Here is a 13,113-nt window from a genome sequence, read left to right as displayed (position 1 = left end):
AGAGGGTTAGGGTTAGAATGATCTATTGTAAGCCTGAGACAGCTGCAGACTCTGACAACATTTGTATGGGAGGAATAGGGTATAAAGTTACAGCTGTTCGACTTTAGGGGCAGCGCGATTATAGACCAAACTGAGGAAGGACTACAGTCAATAAATCACAGCAAGAGACAAGCGCCGCGTGACTCAGTGGCCTACTGTTGAGGTTTCAATGACTAGACTGTTACTATCGCCTTGTTAATGTGTCGTTCTTTGTACTGATTCATCACAAAAGACCTGTACCCAGCGTGCTTTGTTGTGGTGACGGAAATAAGTCTATTCTGAGAGATGTAATTAATCTGACACATCGAATAACCCTCACAGTACATAAAGCATGTTGCGATGGCCTGATCACTGTACCCATTATAAATCAGATGACCTGAGGGACAGATATGTGTTTCTCACAAGGCACCACACATGACGTTAAAATCAGACACTCACCAAGAGAGAGTCAACAATGTGAGTGTATTTACAAGAGCACAATAACAAAGGTTACATAACATTATTACATTTACAAACATTTATACCACCAACATCCACCCCTCTACCCAGCACCACCACCTCTCTTCCCCCCCCCCCTTGAAGCGATGCCCAAGCTCCTCTTTCTCGCTCTGCCTACACCATGGCATCCTGCTCCCCTGCCCTTCTTTGCCTCTGGTTGACAAGGTTATGCAGGAGGGCAGCGCGATGTCTGCAGACGTGTGTGTCTTGGTGAGAAGGCAGAGGGCGCGGCCGAAGGTGCCGGGATCTCCTGCTCCTCCGGACCTGTCTACCTTCAGGGTGTGGGGTCAGAGGCTTAAACTGTGCATCCAGACACGATCTCTTGCCTCATCGCTTCAACGGTCTAGGTTGTGTGCTCCAACACAGTGATGAGCCGGTCCATCTTGTCATCATGCTGCTGGGTGAAGGTGGCCATGCTGGCAGCTATCCCAATCATGGTCTGGAGCATATCGTGACCTATGTGCATGCTTGTCCGTGATAGCTAGACCATTTCCAGAATTGCAGGAAGCCGTGGTGAATCCTCAGGTGGATGCTCGCTCCTGGTGGGTTCTGGCGCCTTGCTTGCTTTCGCGCCACGGCCTCTACACTTGATTGAGCTTATCTGTGCGGAGTCCATTCCAAACCCCAGGAACTCAAAGGCCGACGCCGAGGTTCTGCTCACATGGCAGGAGTCAGCTGTCATCCTGTTCCTGCTCCTGGAGCTCAAGGGGCTCAAAGACGAACCCGTCTCCCTCTTCTTTGTGGCTCAGGGTGGTGGAGGTGGGAGTGGTGGAAATGGGTAATCTGGCGGGGGCGGGGGGGGGGGGGTTGGAGGAGGGATCCGCTGTCTTGGGCTGGGGGCGACGTCGGCATGGGAAATGTTGGGGTCTGACGGCTTCTCTGAAGATCAGAGGTCAATGGTATGCCTTGATCTGTGCTGTCTGAGTCGTCATCTGCAAGTAGAGGATGACATTTCAGTCTGTTGGGGGGGCAGGGGAGGCGCAGGGAGTGGTGGTGCTGGTCAAGCTGAGATGTCTGTCATGCCATTTCACATTCTGCCACCAAGGAGTTCCATCTCTGCATGGGCACAATAATAATGGCCAACAAAGTGTGTGGTAAACTGCGAGTGCATTAACATTGCATGACCTTTAGTAAAACCTTACCATGCTGTGGCATCGGATCTGCATCAAAACTGTTGCATGGCGGCGGGCAGAAGGCCCGGCCGAAAGAAACTTTTTTCTTTGACCTTGCTGAAAGACCTTCATTGAGAAGCCCATTGGCGAAGGCAAAATAATTATGAATAAGTGAAAAGTCACATTTTGTCCATCCAAGTCACATCCTTCAAGAAATCTGACACATCGAATAACCCTCACAGCACATAAAGCATGTTGCGATGGCCTGATGACATACCCATTATAAAGCAGATGACCTGAGGGATAGATGTGTGTTTCTCACAAGGCCCCACACATGACGTTAAAATCAGACACTCACCAAGAGAGAGTCAACAATTTGAGTGCACAATAACAAAGGTTACATAACATGATTACATTTACAAACATTTACACCTCCAGCCTGCAGCCTGCTCAATTTGACCACCTCTGCTGCTCTCCCTCCCGTCGCTCTCAGGCTTGCTACCTTGGGTGCTCTTTTCTTGTGCACAAAGAAACGTTACAGCCTTTAACCTCTTTGCTGTTGCCGCTGACCCCGCCCCCACGCCCCCCCGCCCACACACACTCCTACACACACACATCTGGCGCATAACTTTTTTGGCGTTGGACTGGAGGGGCCGAATAAATTTGTACTCACTCTTGCTGCTGGCAGAAAATTGTTCTAACATTTCCGGCATTGGTCCCCATCCCACTCAACGTTGCGCTCACAATCTTACCGATCTCCCTCCAAATGCATCGGTATTGGGGTGGTAGAGGCTTGCCACGACCATCCCGGGTGAGGTATTTGTACCTATGCTCCACCTCTGTCACAAGCTCCTCCAATTCCTGCTCATTAAACCATGGAGCTCTGGGCCTGGTTTTGCCAGTCTTCATTGCTGATCTCTGGCCACTCATCGTCAATGATGAAATAAATGGCTGCTCAACAGTTTGTGTGGCTCAATTTCTCCTCCTGCCCCCTCTGCAACTCAGACTGCCCCCTCTGCAACTTCCAACTCTCTTCTTTCCAACCTCCAACTCTGTCCTCTCCAACCTCCAACTCTGCCCTCTCCAATGCAAACTCTCTCCTCTCCAACATCCAACTCTCTCCTCTCCAACCTCTAACCTCCAACTCTCTCCTCTCCAACTTCTAACTCTCTCCTCTCCCCGCCGCCTTTATGCGCATGCGCAGTACAGTAATCAGCCTCAAACGGCCTCGAAATGACGACACGTCAGAATTTCAAAAAAATTTGCGAAGTCTCGCGCATGTGCATTGGAGGCCCTCTGAGGATCCCCGAGTGGAGAGACCTCCAACTGCCGTGTACTGATGACGTCGGCCGCTCACTCCCGCTCCCGCCCGGCAACTGCCACTGACGCTGCCGCCAAACAGAGCCAAACGGGACCCAGCGGCAGCTGGCGTCAAAAAGGTAGGTGCCGCCCGGGGGCTGCCGAGAAATGGACAGTGACCAAATTCAGCCCCATACACCTCTGTTTTCTTATTTTGGGTCCCAACCTTTTTTATTACATAAAATTTAACTATACAATAAGCAGTGGGACCCTAGCTTCAGATTATTAATATTTCTGGTGAACTGTTAAGTAATAATTCTAACATAGTAGCTGCCCTTGGACCCTGCATCACTTTTATATAAAGAAGCAGTTATTTATGATATCTGTTATATTGCTTGTACTTTCAGTCCTCCATTTCATTTATTCTGACCTTTCCGGTTGAACTCGAGGATATTGATAGCTTCGTGATTATCACATTACCATTCTCTGCATCCTTTCTTATTTCTCTAAATAGCTTGTTATCTACCTGTTCACCTTGAACAGTCAGTCAATAACTGTTGTGTATCTGTAAAGCATGCACTCCCATGTTCCGCCACCAAGGAGTGCATCCCCTGAAGTCCCAAGGGATCCCAGCATCCCTTGGGAGCACTGTATATAAACTGTCTCCTAAGGCCTGTTCCTCACTTAATAAAGACTGAGGTCACTGTTACTTTAACTTCACTGTGTGCAGTCTCATTAGTGTTAGGAACACAATAACTGGCGATGAGTATACAAATCCAACGCAAAGATGCAGCAAACTGTGGGCATCCTGGAGAAGTTCTCAGAGGGTGAGGACTGGGAAGCCTATGTTGAACGGCTAGACTAGTACTTTGTAGCCAACAAGCTGGACGGAGAAGGAAGCGCTGCAAAAAGGAGAGCGGTCCTCCTCACGGTCTGCGGGGCACCGACCTAGAGCCATGAAGAATCTTCTGGCTCCGGTGAAACCCACAGATAAGTCGTATGAGCAGCTGTGTACACTGTTTCGGGAGCATCTTAACCTGAGGGAGAGCGTGCTGATGGCGAGATATCGGTTCTACACGTGCCAGCGATCTGAAGGTCAGGAAGTGGCGAGCTACGTCGCCGAGCTAAGGCGACTTGCAGGACAAGGTGAGTTTGATGGCTACCTGGAGCAAATGCTCAGAGACTTTTTTGTACTGGGCATTGGCCACGAGACCATCCTATGAAAACTTTTGACTGTAGAGACACCGACCCTCAGTAAGGCCATTGCAATAGCACAGGCATTGATGTCCACCAGTGATAACACCAAACAAATCTCTCAGCACACAAGTGCTAGCAATGTTCATAAATTAACTGGAACTGTGTTTGTGAGCAGAAATGTACAGGGCAGAAACCACGAGTCTGCAACTGCCAGCAGGCTTCAGGTGACTCAGAGTCCAAAACAAAGGATGAATGCAAGGCAATTCACACCTTATTGGCATTGTGGAGGCTTCCATTCAACCTATTCATGCCACTTCAAAGATATGTTTGCAAGAGCTGTGGAACAATGGGGCACCTCCAACGAGCTTGCAGATGAGCTGCAAGCTCTGCAAAACCTGCTAACCACAACGTGGCAGAGGAAGATCAGTCCATGGTGGATCAAAGCAATTTCGAGCCTCAGAGAGAGGAGGCAGATGTTGAAGTACACGGGGTGCACACATTTCAATGAAATGTCCACCTATAATGTTAAATGTAAAATTGAATGGCTTACCCGCAGCCATGGAACTTGTCACTGGCGCTAGCCAATCCATCATGAGTAAAAAGATGTTTGAGAGATGTGGTGCAACAAGGCACTCAGACCAGCCCTGAACCCCATCCACACGAAACTGAGAACGTGCACCAAAGAGCTCATCACTGTCCTGAGCAGCGCCATGGTCAAGGTCACCTACGAGGGCACGGTGCATGAACTGCCACTCTGGATTGTCCCGGGCGATGGCCCCATACTGCTTGGAAGGAGCTGGCTGGGCAAAATCCGCTGGAACTGGGATGACATCCGAGCGCTATCACATGTCGATGAGGCCTCATGTACCCAGGTTCTCAACAAATTTCCTTCCCTTTTTGAGCTAGGCATTGGAAACTTTTCTGGGGCGAAGGTGCAGATCCACTTGGTGCCAGAGGCACGACCCATTCACCACAAGGCGCGAGCGATACCTCACATGATGAGGAAGAGCGTGGAAATCGAGCTGGACAAGCTACAATGCGAGGGCATCATCTCCCCAGTAGAATTCAGCGAGTAGGCCAGCCCGATTGTTCCAGTACTCAAAAGTGATGGCACGGTCAGGATTTGTGGCGATTATAAAGTAACTATTAATCGTTTCTCGCTACAGGACCAATACCCGCTACCTAAGGCAGACGACCTATTTGCGATGCTGGCAGGAGGCAAGACGTTCACCAAGCTCGACCTGACTTCGGCCTACATGACTGGAGGAGTCTTCGAAGGGCCTCACCTGCATCAACACGCACAAGGGACTGTTCATCTACAACAGATGCCCATTTGAAATTCGGTCGGTTGCAACGATCTTCCAGAGAAACATGGAGAGCCTACTCAAGTCGGTACCATGCACGGTGGTTTTTCAGGACGACATATTGGTCACGGGTCGGGACACTGTCGCGCACCTACAAAACCTGGAGGAGGTCCTCCAGCGACTGGATCGCGTAGGGCTGTGGCTGAAGAGGTCGATATGTGTCTTCATGGCAACAGAAGTGGAGTTTTTGGGGAGAAAGATCTTGGCGGACAGCATTCGGCCCACAGAGGCCAAAACAGAGGCTATCAGGAATGTGCCCAGGCCACAGAACATCACGGAGCTGCGGTCGTTCCTGGGACTCCTCAACTATTTTTATATCTTCCTACCGGGGTTAAGCACCCTCTTACAGCCCCTACATGTGTTATTGTGTAAAGGTGAGAACTAGGTGTGGGGAAAATACCAAATAATTGCTTTTGAGAAAGCCAGAAACATTTTATGCTCTAACAAGCTGCTTGTATTGTATAACCCGTGTAAAAGACTAGTGCTAGCATGTGATGCATCGTCGTACAGAGTCGGGTGTGTATTAAACAAGCTAACGTTGCGGGGAAGTTGCAACCTGTCGCCTATGCCTCCAGGAGCTTGTCTAAGGTCGAGAGTGCCTACAGCATGATTGAGAAAGAGGCATTAGCTTGTGTGTTCGGGGTGAAGAAAATGCATCACTACCTGTTTGGCCTCAAATTTGAGCTGGAAACCGATCACGAGCAGCTCATATCCCTGTTCGCTGAAAACAAGGGTATAAACACTAATGTCTCAGCCCACATATAAAGGTGGGCACTCGCGCTATCGGCATATAACTGTACCATCTGCCACAGGCCAGGCACCGAGAACTGTGCGGATGCTCTCAGTCGGCTACCATTGCCCACCACGGGGGGTGGAAATGGCGCAGCCGGCAAACTTGTTGATGGTGGCGCAGCCCGCAGACTTGTTGATGGTCATGGAAGCGTTTGAAAATTATAAATCACCTGTCATGGCCCGCCAGATTAGGACTTGGACCAGCCAAGATCCTCTGCTGTCCCTAGTAAAAAACTGTGTACTGCATGGGAGCTGGGCCAGCATCCCCGTTAAAATGCAAGGGCTAATCAAGCCGTTCCAGCGGCGAAAGGACGAGCTGTCTATTCAGGCAGACTGCCTGTTGTGGGGCAACCGTGTAGTGCTACCCAAAAAGGGCAGGGAGACATTCATCTCGGATCTCCAAAGCACACACCCGGGTATAGTAATGATGAAAGTGATAGCCAGATCCCACATGTGGTGGCCCGGTATCGACTCTGACTTAGAGTCCTGTGTACGGCAATGCCGCGTGTGTGCTCAGTTGAGCAACGTGCCCAGAGAGGCACCACTAAGTTTGTGGTCCTGGCCCTCCAGACCATGGTCAAGGATCCATGTCGACTATGCGGGCCCATTTCTCGGTAAAATGATTCTGGTCATGGTGGATGATTTTTCAAACTGGATTGAATGTGAAATAATGTCGGGAAGCACCGCCACCACCACCATTGAAAGCCTGAGGGCCATGTTTGCCACCCATGGTCTGCCTGACATACTGGTCAGTAACAACGGGCCATGTTTCATCAGTGCCGAATTTAAAGAATTCATGACCCGCAATGGGATCAAACATGTCACCTCGGCCCTATTTAAAACAGCCTCCAATGGGCAGGCAGAGCAGTCAGTACAAACTATCAAACAGAACCTGAAATGAGTCACAGAAGGCTCACTCCAAACCTGCCTATCCCGAGTACTGCTCAGCTACCGCACGAGATCCCACTCACTCACAGGGGTGCCCCTGGCTGAGCTACTCATGAAAAGGACACTTAAAACCAGACTCTCGCTGGTTCACCCCAACCTGCATGATCAGGTAGAGAGCAGGCTGCAGCAACAAAATGTAAACGATGGTCGCGCCACTGTGTCACGGGAAATTGATCTGAATGACCCTGTGTATGTGCTAAACTATGGACATGGTCCCAAGTGGATTGCGGGCACGGTGATAGCTAAAGAAGGGAGTAGGGTGTTTGTAGTCAAACTAGACAATGGACAAATTTGCAGAAAGCACCTGGACCAAACGAGGCTGCGGTTCACAGACTGCCCTGAACAACACCACCTTTTTCGAGCCCACAACACACACCCAAAGTATCAACGACACCACCCCGAACCAGGAAATCGAACCCATCACGCCCAACAGCCTAGCAAGGCCAAGCTCACCCAGCAGCCCTGCTGGGCCAACAACACGCCAGCCCAGCGAAGGCACAGCCAACACACCAGAACAGACATTTGTACCGAGGCGGTCCACCAGGGAAAGAAAGGCTCCCGACCGCCTCGCCTTGTAAATAGTTTTCACTTTGACTTTGGGGGTGAGTAATGTTGTGTATCTGTAAAGCATGCACTCCCATGTTCCGCCACCAGGGAGTGCATCCCCTGAAGTCCCAAGGGATCCCAGCATCCCTTGGGAGCACTGTATATAAGCCGGCCCCTAAGGACTGTTCCTCAATCTGGAGTGTCTTAATAAAGACTGAGGTCACTGTTACTTTAACCTCCCTGTGTGCAGTCTCATCTGTGTTCGGAACACAATAATAATTGTAGCAATTATTGCATTGTCCCCTTATTACTCCTACTTAATTACTGCTTCAAGTGCCTCTGCCATATCTTCTACTACTATGTTTACCCTTTTGATGGTGGTTATGTTATCCTTCATTAACAATGCCTCACCTAGCTTAATTGGTCTATCTTCACAAAACATTATCTATTGAGGCAGAAATTCCGGCCCCCCCATACTGAGTGTCTACGGGCCCGTGAAGGCATTGCAAAAGCCATTTTTCAGCTCACAATGTGCATGCGCTGAAAACCAGTTTTTCCGATCTGCCAAGCTGGAGCTTGAAAGATCTTCCGTATCTCTGGGGCAAGATTGCAGGAGTTACGCATATTTTGCCCAGCAAATGTCCTCAAAACTCTTGCGCCTGATAAAAGCAGGCAGATAGTCTACTTTTACAGGCGTAAGAGTTTTAAAATACACAAAAACATTTTAAAAAATTATAAAAACACATTTTATTGTTAAAAACCCTCTCCACCACGGTAAATTTATTTTAAACCATAATTAAAATTTTTTTAAAAATCGGAACAATATATATTTTTTATAATACATAAATAACTTTAATTTAAATTAATAAAAATGTGGTGTCTTTTTTCTATTTTCTATTGTTGGTTTTGTGTGTTTTGGGGGCTGTTTCTCATTCATAATAATGGGAACTCCAACACGGAGTTCCCATTATTATGAATGAGAACATACTTTACGTGATTGGCTGCCCAGCGCCATGTGACTGCAGCACCAGCCCTGCACACATCCTGACATGCACACGCTGCGATGTGAAGTCAGTGGAGGCCTCAGGACCGGGAACTCATGTGGGTGCAACAGGATAAGGTAAGTGCGCATTTTTAAAAAAGATTTTTACCCAATCGCCAGCGATAAGTAGCCGACCGGGATTTCTAGGCCATTATCTTAGTGCCATCTGTTGTCCTTTTCCTGATTGCAAGTTACATGTATAATCAGGTTCCCATCTGCTTTTTGACTCTTTCTCATACTTTACCTAACGCACCAATAATTTTACGTGCAAATGCTCGAGTCAGGTCTGTATTTACAGATGGGAAATGATCTAAGTAGCCTGCAAAAGCTCCTGGTGAGGAGAGAGATTAATTTCAGGTCAAGGAATTTTAATGGTTTTCTTTCTACATGGTAGGTTTGCCAAATTTTTAGACAGGTAGCAGATGGTTAGCATTTTGCATACACTGTTGCACTGCAGTGATGTAATTCACCTCTTGGCTTGATTATTGGCAAGGACTGTATAATTTCATTGAGAGGTTAATGACATGAGTTAAACAGTTGTACCGAGTTCACATGAAACTCTAGCTAAGTACTCCTGCTTCTGCTTCCTTGCTTGTCTGACTAACGTGATGCATTTTCACATGTTTGTGAAAATTATTTTTTTGTAAAGGTGATACTTTTCTAGGTTTTTCTGTATAATATGAAAGAGTGGTTTGATAAGGGGTAAAAATTATTTGCCTGCTACCTCACAAAGGGCGTTGAAGATGAACATTTAGATTTGGTCCATGCCTTCTATAGAAGAGTAAGCATGTTATACAAACATGCACTTAACACTAACTTGATGCCACGTGCACTTAACACTAAATCCTGATGCACTGAATTTCTTATCAATTTTCTTCCAATTATAATACATTTGGAAGACTGCATTCAGTCACTTGGTCAGCTCGTCCCAAAGAGTATAGATCTCTACTTCAACACATGGATGCCTTCAGTTCTTCTGCTGCATCTTCTGCGCGACTTTTTGCTGTTGCTCAGCCCTGAATTTTTTTTCTTCTGGTTTGAACACAACAGCCTTGCATCCAGCTGCTATTTCACTTGCAATAAGCAAAGTAATTAGGATGGAAATTCCTTTAGGGCTTCTGATGTAACTCCAAGATTTGGAGAAGAAAAATCAATTCATAAAAAAAAAACCTCCCCTGCTCTTATATAGTGCTATTGAATTCTTTACAACCACCTACACAGGTAGGCTCTCGGTTAACATCTCATCTGAAAGATGGCATCCCTGACAATGCAGTACTCCCTTCAGTACTGCATTGTCAGCCTAGATTATGTGCACAAATCTCTGGACTAAGGTTTGAACCCATGACATTCTAGCTCAGAGACAAGAATGCTACCAATGGGCCAAATTGTCATTATTTTGATCAAATGGTAGTCCCAGTCTGTCCCAATGGTAGTCACGAGTCAGCAACAATATAGGAATTTTGCAGCGAACAGCATGGAAATCCATAAACATCTGTTTTAAATGGAAAAACAGCCCACAGATGGATCATTGGGAAATTGATCATGGGACATATTAATATTAAGTTAAATATTTTTTGGAGTTATAATGAGAGCATGGCCTCAAAAAAAAAAATCACCAAGTTCTTTTCCCATGGAAATGAGGGTGTGATGCCACCTGTGCTCACGGCTACTTGCCTAATTTAATGTTAGGCAAAAGTAAAGCAGAATTTAAATGTGAGATAGCACAATAAATAATTTAGTTGGTTTTGAAGCACTAATCAACTGCTAAGTTAGCTGATCTGAACCAAGATTGCAATTCAGGATGATTGATCTTTATATTCTCAAACTAGGAAGGGAAAAATCAGCCTGGTTTCCTACTCCTACTTTCTATTTTGGTGACTGCTTTGAAAAATGCCTATATATGAATGAATGTAAGGCCTGATCAGGTGCAGCTGTGATGCCTTCTAGCGTGAAATAGCCTGCCAACATTCGACGTATACTCTCACACAAAAAGAATGACCACTTGGTTAAGGCAACGCAGCATGGCCACTGTGAATGGAATTGTATCCCATCATGAATGGGACAATAAAAGGAATGTAATTAAGGATTTTGAGAACAAATAGTATGTTGGCTTACAAAGTTTACTTGGATTAAATTGTTTGACTGATACAGTTTGGTTTATGAGGGATGTAATGTACATCTTTGTATTAAAAGAAAAGATCTGGCTGCATAGTGAACGTGGCTGTACCCATATATTGCATCAAGTTTAGTGAGCAATAGCATGTGGACTTTCACCCAGGAATCTTCACAAACTGAGTCCCCGAGTAAGAGGGAAAATTTATAACCAAAGTGTTTCCTACTCTCCAGTTAGAGAGAGCCTAGCAGAATTTTGGGAGCAGGTCAAATTGGCCATAGAATAATGCATAGAGAGCAGGAATTTGAAGAGGGGAAAATATGACTTCACAATCGGGAATAAATAAATATGAGGACCACAAAAATGTATTATCAACATTAAACATTAATCTTAGCTGCAGTTCTGCAGGGTTGTACCAAGCAGAAACAAGACAGTTCCTCACAACGAGGGAGGGTTATCCCTGTGCTGGTTTCTTAATAAAAACATACCATAATTGCATTTGTATCATGTCTTATCACGTTAAATAATCTTAACACACTTTACACAAATAACTACTTTATTTTTTTTAATGCGTTTATTGGTATATTTACAGGGTAAATGCAGGGCAGGTCGAAAGGGCTGGATTTTCGGCTTTGCTGATTTTGAGACGGTAATGGCAACCGGGAACAGTTTACGCCTGAGTATGGGGTGGAACGCTGATGGAGGCGTTGTACACCTCTCTTAGGGCGCTAGGCTGGCTGAACATGTGAAAATCCTGAGTTAAACAGCTGGCCCGGGAGCATTCTGAGAGAGTCCTGGGGAGAAAAAAAACTTGAAAAAAACCCACCAAAACATTCCCAATACATAGCCCATGCCACCACAACATAAATCGCAAAAAAATAGAAAAAAACAATCTCACTTACCTGAGGTGGGCATTACTTACCTTTCTGCAGCCGGTATAAGTCGGACCACCCATTTTCACGGGCTGTCCCAGCAGGACGTGCTGTGGGGCAGACAGATTGGGCAGGAGTCAAAAAACGAGCCTGTGTTGCAGGCTTCCGGGCGGTACTGCTCTGTGCCCCCGCAAAACCTGTCCCGAAAACCCCGGCGGGACCATGGAAGCTGACTGCCCACCCAAAAATGCTCCCCGTCACCATTGTCGCTCCTCCAGGATGAAAACAGAGGCAGAGAGCACCAGAAAATCATAGGTAATCTCATTGAAACTGTCATGTATTCAACTATCATTGCAACCCATGTTTAAGCTGACCTAAATTGTACACCTTGAGAACACTGACCACAAGTGGCGAACTTGTGGGAGACACTCCTAACCTGGACTTTCAGGTATAAAGGGGGAAACTCCACACACCTTCATTACTTGAGGTCTTGGTAATAAAGGTAACTGGTCACAGAGTGACCTTCTCTCAAGTATGGGCCTCATGTGCATTTATACTCTATAGTAAGGACATATCATTGGCGACGAGAAACTGGGATTTAAACCACACGAGCATGGCCAGAAGAGAGGTACTGTGTTGGTGATGATTGGGACGACTTTATTGAGAGACTACAGCAAAGTTTTGTCATTAAGGAATGATTGGGACAGGATTCGGCCGACAAACGCAGGGTTCATCTCCTGACGGTTTGTGGATCCAGAACGTACTCCCTGATGAAGGACTTTCTAGCGTCAGAGAAGCCGGCGGACAAGGTGTTCGAAGAGCTCAGTAAGTTGATCGGGGAACACCTTAAACCAGCGAGCAGGATGCACGTGGCGAGACACCAGTTTTACACGCACCGGCGGCGAGAAGGGCAAAGCATTCCAGACTTCGTGGTAGATCTCCGGCGACTGGCGAGCCTATGTAAGTTCCCAGATGCATGCAGAGCGGAGATGCTGCGAGACTTTTTATTGAGGGCATCGGGCACGCTGGGGTTTTCAGGAAACTGATTGAGACCAAAGACTTGACCTTGGAAGCGGTGGCTCTGATAGCCCAGACATTGATATCAGTGGAGGAAGAGGCCAGAATGATATATGACAAAAATCTTGGCTCAAATGCGGCAAATGACCAGGGAGTCAACATTGTTAACACGGTTCTCTAGGCAGACAAGGGCAATCGGATATGCCCCAGCATGCAGTCGAATCCAAAGGGGGAATTCAACAGAGACAATGGTTAGCTGAACGGCGATTCATGC

Source organism: Pristiophorus japonicus, chromosome 12 (genome assembly GCF_044704955.1).
Source record: "Pristiophorus japonicus isolate sPriJap1 chromosome 12, sPriJap1.hap1, whole genome shotgun sequence".
NCBI classification, from domain to species: Eukaryota; Metazoa; Chordata; class Chondrichthyes; family Pristiophoridae; genus Pristiophorus; species Pristiophorus japonicus.
This window is presented reverse-complemented; position numbering follows the sequence as displayed.